Raw genomic sequence first — 6,960 nt, forward strand, 5'->3', positions numbered from 1 at the left:
TTTCCCCTCTTCAGAGAAATTCGCCGCTTAGCCATCCACTTTTGTTCTGCGATTGCATTCTACCTGCTCGCCCTGCTCGGCAAAGAGATGCCATACTGGGATTTCCCTGCCCTGGCATTCCTTGTGGAGGTGAGCCTCAAGGCCAGCGCTGCCCGGCTGAGCCGCCTCCCAGCCCTCTGGCCTCTCGCAGCCACAGCTGCCAGGACAGTGCCCGTGCCCTGTGCTGCTGCCTGGGCCCGGCCCTGTGCGCTTCTGGGCTCCTGCCGGCCGGCTCCCCTGTCACTGCCCTGTGCCTTTCAGGTCCTCGAGTGCCTGGACTTGAGCGAATGCAGTGACAGCGTTCTGGAGATCCTGGCACAGAACCTGCAGAGCGAGCACATGGCTAGGCGTTACTTGGCACTCCGAGGCCTCGTAGTGCTGGGCAAGAATCCCTTGATGGTGAGAAGGGACAGTGGCTGAAGCCGTGCAGGCAGCGTGGGGCTGGGCAACACTGTCGCTTGGCCTTGCATGGGCTTCGGCCACTAGGGCAGCTGCTCCCAGCTCTCCTGCCTCCCGCTCCAGCTGCCCCAGAGCTTCGGGACAGGCCTTTGGCCTCTGGGCCCTGCGGCCTTTCACAGGGCGGCCTTTCACAAAGTGGTGTTCCACACAGGCCGAAAAAATGCAGAGCCTGACTGAAAGTCTTGTGGAGCTCCTGGAGGAAAATGACAGCGACATGATCAGGATGAGCATTCTTCTCCTGAGATATTTGCTCCTGGATAATGGTGCCCCAATAGCCACCCCCATTGCCCTGCAGCTGGCTGAGGCGCTCCTGCCACTCTTTGACAGCGTAAGGCCCTGTGCCCACAGCCACGGCCACTGGCTGCTGCCCGGACACTTGGTGCCCTGTGCAGATGCACGCCTGTGCCCTGGAGGGCCTGAAGCAGCTGATGCTCAGGTCTTTTGCCCTTTCCTTTCATCCAGGATGATATCCAGGTGCAGCTGAGCTCCATGGCTGTCTTTCAAGAGATGCTGGACTTATTAACAGAAGAGGGAAGAAAGGCCCTCAAGTCCCACGTGCGCCAGAGCCTGCTCCCTCTCTACTTCCACTGCCATGATGAGAATCAGATTGTTGCTGAGGTGAGCACTTGTGGCCAGCTGCCGTCCCCCTGGCAGGGGCTTGGGCTGCCTCCTGCCCTGGCACCTTGCAGGCTGCAGCCTCCTCCAGCCTGTGCTACTGGGATGGTCCTGTGCCCTGGACTGTGGGGCCATCTGTGCCTCTCTGTTGCTCTCCAGGCCTCCCGGGAAACGCTGCATTCCTCAGCCAGATTCCTGAAGAGGAGGGATATTGAACAAATGCTACACGTGGATCAGAGCTTTGGCGAGTGCCTGGTAAGAGCAGCCGAGAAGCCCCAGCCTCAGCATGGCGAAGGACGCTGAGGGCGGTGCTCAGCGTGGGGGACGGGCAGCTGTGCCCGCTGCTGCACCCAGAGGTCGCGCGGGCTCTTCTCCAGGCTCCCGCAGGCCCGAGTCGGGTGCCCTGGGAGTCCGGGCCCGGCGGGGCTGCGGGGCGGCACTGCGGCTCCCCGGGCAGCAGCCGGCCCTCTGCCCCCTGCCCTCGGGAGCCCTTGGCCGGCGGCTGCTGGCCGCGCCTCAGGGCTGTGCGGGCAGGGGAGCCGGCGCTGGGCGCAGACAGCGCCCCGCCCAGGGGCTGAGCCCGCGCCAACCCTTCCCTCCTGCTGCTCTCTGCAGCTGGCAGAGGACAGGAGGCGAGCGGCCGAGCAGGTGCGCCAGGCCCTGCGCTACCTGCAGAGCCCACAGGAGCCCCTGCGAGAGGCGGCCGTCAGGTTCATGGGTGAGTCCCGTGCCGGGCTCCCTCCCCGGCCCGCCGCAGCTCGGCCCCGGCCCCGCCTGCTGCCCCCGGCAGCTCCAGCCGGGCCCGGCGCCGTGGAGCCCTGCCTGGCCTGGGCATTGCTGCTGCCGCCCTCTGGCAGCCGTGCCCTGGGGCGGCAGCGTGCGGCAAGGGCCCGGGCTGAGCCCTGCCGGGCCAGCAGCCCGTGTGGCCACAGCGCCGGCAGCGCCGCTGGCAGGGAGCTGTGCCGCTGGGGCCGTGACAGGCTCTGTGTTCACAGGCATGGCCGGGCGGCACCTGAGGGGGCAGCAGCAAGAGCTGCAGCTGATCTGCACTGGTGAGTGTGTGAGGGCAGCCGGCTGACCGCGGGGGCTGGAGGGGGCAGCTGCAAGCCCTGCCCCGGCTGCGGAGGGCTCTGCTCCCGTGGACAGAGCACACAGAGATTTCAGGGCTACGTGTGGCATTCGTGGCCAGCACCTTCGGGCTGATCCCCTTGCTCCCTTCTCCCTGCGGGCCTTGGCAAGAGCCGGCCGGGATAGCGCCGGCAGGGGCTCTCCTCGGCTCCCTGCACATGCGGGATCCGACCTTGCCTCTTTTCCGCTCTCTTGCAGCCCTTGAAGAAATGGCATGTGACAGCAGTCCTGCAATCAGAGATGCTGCAGTTGAATTTTCTTTAGTTCTCCGGGCCCTACAGAGAGCTCCCTACTCCCCATGGCATAAGCTGCGAGATCGATTCCGCAGTGCATGGAGGAAACGGCCTCGTCTGTGCAGCACTGCCGTGCTGTTCTGCTGGAGCTCCGCAGAGAGATGATCTGAAAGACTCTGTCTGCTGGGGCCATTTAAGCCAGCAGGGATTTGTGTTTTTTCTTCAAGATTTTTCTGTTTGTATTTTCGTTTTTTGTTGAGTATAGAATATCATAGAATAGAATATCTTCCAATACACAGAGTGCCAGGATCTTTCTTTTCCTGCACAGGGTCTGTAGGGCATATGGGGAGAGGGGGAAATAGGTGCTTGTGCTCAGCCAGCTGTCCGGGCGTGCAGTGTGGCAGGGAAAATGGCCAGAAGCCCCTTGGCCTTTGGTGGTTCTGCTGAAGCCTTTGTGCTGCCGACAGAGCGGCTGGGCAGGGGCCGGAGCTGCGGGGATCCCTGCCAGAGCGGTGCCTGGCAATGGCCACAAGCCCTGTGCCGGGGAGGAAGGGCCATCCGTGTCCTCCTGCCCATGCGCTGCTGGCTGCCTTGCTGAGGGCTCTCAGGTGCCTCTGGATGGGGCTCCTCTGGAGCTGCTGTGGGGCTGCGGCGCTGTTGCCGGCAAGCTTGGCCAGGCTGGGGGAGACCCTGAGGGGCTGGGGCGCTGCTAAGCCCTGAACAATTGGCTAGCAGAGGCCATAGGCAGCCCCCTGGCAGCCGCCTCGATCCTGACAGCCGGCTGCTCTGGCGCTCCCAGGTTTGTGGCCGGTTGGAGGGACGCACTGGGATCAGGCGTGGAACCCTGGTCCTGGCCTTTCAGGGCTGTGAGGCCAGCTGTTGTGGGGCTGGGCATGTGCCCTCCCTGGGCTCCAGACTGGAGGCCCCGTGCCCCTCAGCCTTAGGCATTGAGCTCCACTGTCTGATATCCAAGTCTTGTTCCTATTGCTGTGGGGGAGGCCGAGCTCTGTGGCTTTAGGCCCCATTGAGCCAGAAGAGCAGCAGCTTTGAGCCCACAGGGGCCACAGAAAGGCCCTCTTGGACCACGGGCATTCCTGTCCTTCCCAAGGCAGGGACACATGAGAGTGCAGCGGGCACCTTCAGGGTGCCACGCTGGCTTTGCACTGGGCCACCTCCCTGTGCTGTGCTCGGCTGGCTCTTTGCTTTGCTGCTCTCGGCCTTGTGTCGTCGTACTTCTCTGGCTGCCTGCAGCCAGGGGCAGCCCTATCAGGAGGGTGAAAGGCCCCGTCTCCAACATGTCAAGGGGGAAACGGAGCTCTCCCAGCTCTCAGCCCACGCTGTAAGCAGAGCGGAGCCTTTTCCAAGCCCCGGTGGCTTTCTGCCGGCTTCTGGCCCCTGGCCACCATGACCCACTGCACTCGCTCTGAGTCACCTACAGCATGCCTGGTGCCTCTTGATTTGCTGACCCTGGCATGTGAGGCTCACTGAGGGAAAGGTGGCTGTCCCAATGCTGAGGGCACACGTGGCTCACTGAGCAGACTTGAGGCTTCCCCAGCAGCTTGCAGGTGCCTTATGTGTCATGTTACAGTGCTTGTGCTCCTGCCTCTTCCTGTCCCTCTTCTCACCCTCACCCAACCTGCACCCTCTGACCTACCTTCAGTAAACCCTGTTGCATCAGACACGGTGTCAAGAGCCCTCCTTCTGCTGCCGGTCGAGCGCACATTACACCCTCCGGGCCTGGGAGCAAGGTGGGCTGGGAGAGCTGTTCTCTCAGACCAAGAGGGAGCGGCTCTCCACAGCACCTGCCCATGGACCTTCCCCGCACCAAATAAAATCATCTCCAAGCTTAGCTAGTAAGCTAGTAAGGTATAAACCATTAATTGCCTGGAAATCTGGCACTAGTCTCTAAGTGCCATTAGGTTTCTTTATTGCTAATCTAGCAGTATTCAATTCTGACTTTTATTCTTTTAATAATCCTGATGTCAGGAATTTATTGATTGTTGGTTCTATTTCTTTCCTAGCTTCTAATCTTCAAGGGTATTGCTTTCTGACTACTGGCTCAACTCTTGTGTGTAGCTCAATTTTCACAGGGTCTGCTCGTTTTGATTTTCCTGGGCTATCAGTATCCCATACTCTGGGGTATACCTGATTCAATACTTGCTCTAAATAGTTCTTCTTGTTTGTTGGTCTTGTGTCAATTGTCAGTCCTACTGCTAAAACTTCTCATTTGTTTTCAGGTACCTTCCATGTTAGTTTTCTTTCTCTAAACGGAACTCTTGCTTCTAAATTTTCAAGCAAAAAATCCATGCCTAGGACAGATTTGAGTGAGTTTGGTAAATAAAGAAACTGATGTATTCCCATTTTCTTCTTGATTTTACATTGAAGTGGTTGCAGGAAGAATGCCTTTTCTGGCTCCTATTGCTGGCAGATAGTTTTCACTTTTGGGTATCAGTGCTTGATTCACGTGTGAAAATGTGTCTCCACATTTAGTTAAAAATTCAACTTCTTTATTATTCTTTAGCTGTATTTTAACCGGTAACCTGCTAGGGCAAGAACTGCCAGTCTCGGTCATTCCTGGTATCTGGTGAACATTGCACAGCAGCCGGCATCGTTCGCGTCCCACAAAGGGCTTACGATAGGACACAGCTTGTCTACTGTGCCTTGTAAGGCTCCACTAGCAATTTGTCCCTGCACACGTGCTCTGGCTGCCTTGATCGCCAACTCTTTTGCTGCTTTGGTTAGCTCTGTCAACATGAAATCAGGATCACCTCAGCCTGGCTCTTGACTCGTGACTACGAACTCCAATCTTTTTGCTACTTTGCTAGGGTTTTCTCTTTCCATTTTAACTTTTTCCCACGAGCATCCCAGGCTCCGCTGGGCTGCGTCCATGGGGAACCCGTCCCAGTTGCTGACTCTGCTCTGGGTGAAAAGCGTTTTCCTAATACGGAAATGAAACCTGCCCCATCCCAGCTCCCTGCCCTTTCCTCGAGTCCTGTCACTGGTCCCAACAGCGAGCTCGGTCCTTGAGTGGCCATTAATTGTAAACATCCAACATGGGCCAATCACAGGTGCACCTGTTGCATTTCACAGCAGCAGATAACCATTGTTTACATTTTGTTACTGAGGCCACAGCTTCTGAGAAAGGGAAAAAATCCCAAAGAAAGGATTTTTCACAAAAGATGTCTGTGACACCAGGGATTTCTTAGTTCGTTGTCACCAGAAATGGGTCAGGGAAAAAGTAAGTTCCTTGACCCAGGGGCTGCGGATTGTGTGAGTAATTCACAGCAGTTTGAGGTATCTAGGAACTGTGAGGTGGGTTCTCAGGGGGAGAGCATTCCTCAGGACAGCCCACTGGGGATGATAATACGGTTTGGGGATGAATGGGAATCCCAAAGGAGAAAAAGTAAATGGAAAATAATTAAGTATTACATGTTTAAATGGAAAAAGGAAATGATCCGGAAAGATAATTTTTATTGGTCTAAGTTCGGATCATTTGAGGATTATATTTGCCAGGCTCTAAATATATATGTGAATTCAAAAGACCCTGTTAATCAGGAGGAGAGTGAAAATGCTGCCTTTTGGAGTCCTGAGGGGAGAAGTAGGTCTGTTGTTCAGAGGCAGGACAGGGCACTTCAGGAGTTATTGAGAGGAGCACAAAGGGTGTATGTGAACAGAGATAAGAAAAAGCAGAAAGCAGATGCCTGAATTTTGGTAGCAGCAGTTAAAGAAATGCAGGCAGCTTTGAATACAGAAAAATCCACAGAGAAAAACAAAGAGCAGATGTCAAGATCTATCTTTAGGAACACAAGACCTGTGTGTTTTTCCGACCACAAGAAAGAGCACCTAAAAAAATTCTTGCCCTACCTTAAAGGGTGCAGGTCCTACCTGTTTTTACTATCATAAAAAGGGGCACAGACAAAAAAAGTTGCAGGAAGAAAGAGCAAGATGAGGAAACTTTTATGGAGGTCAGGGGCTCTGTTTAATGAAGGGGACTGAAAAACACCACCAGAAGTGTGTTGATAAGTTATATTCTTAGTCAATACAGGAGTTTCTCAGTCGACAATGACAAAATTACCCCAGGGATGTGAGATAAGTTGTGAGCGAGTTCCAGTAGTTAGAATTACAAGAGAGGCTTTTCCAGTTCCTGTAATTAAAGGGGTGCAAATTTAAACAGGCGACAAATTTGGAGTCAATGATTTATTGTTGATACCAGAAGCGGAGAATAATTTATTAAGCAGAGATCTAATATTAGCCTTAAATTTACAGATAAAACCCTGGGAAGGAAAACTAAAAAATTATTCTTTAACTGAAGAAGATAATCTGGAAATTAATGATATGGGTTGTCATTTGAGTGAAGTGGGGAAGAGCTTGGGGTAAAGGAATCTGGTCCCCTTAGTCCCTCCTGGTCAGCACAAGCCTGTGAACTTTATGCATTACTCCGTGCATTATTCATACTAAAAGAGCAAGAAGGGACTATTTATAAAGA

General features: G+C 55.0%; 1 long non-coding RNA gene across 1 annotated transcript; it reads left to right on the plus strand.

Moving 5' to 3' along the window:
- The first annotated feature begins 1,765 nt into the window (after positions 1 to 1,765).
- On the plus strand, positions 1,766 to 2,550 carry LOC132082883 (uncharacterized). Its single transcript, XR_009419889.1, has 3 exons — positions 1,766 to 1,831; positions 2,109 to 2,165; positions 2,440 to 2,550. It is a non-coding gene; the product is annotated as an uncharacterized LOC132082883 (long non-coding RNA).
- Positions 2,551 to 6,960: the final 4,410 nt, after the last annotated feature.

Source organism: Ammospiza nelsoni, chromosome 22, assembly GCF_027579445.1.
Source record: "Ammospiza nelsoni isolate bAmmNel1 chromosome 22, bAmmNel1.pri, whole genome shotgun sequence".
NCBI lineage: Eukaryota > Metazoa > Chordata > Aves > Passeriformes > Passerellidae > Ammospiza > Ammospiza nelsoni.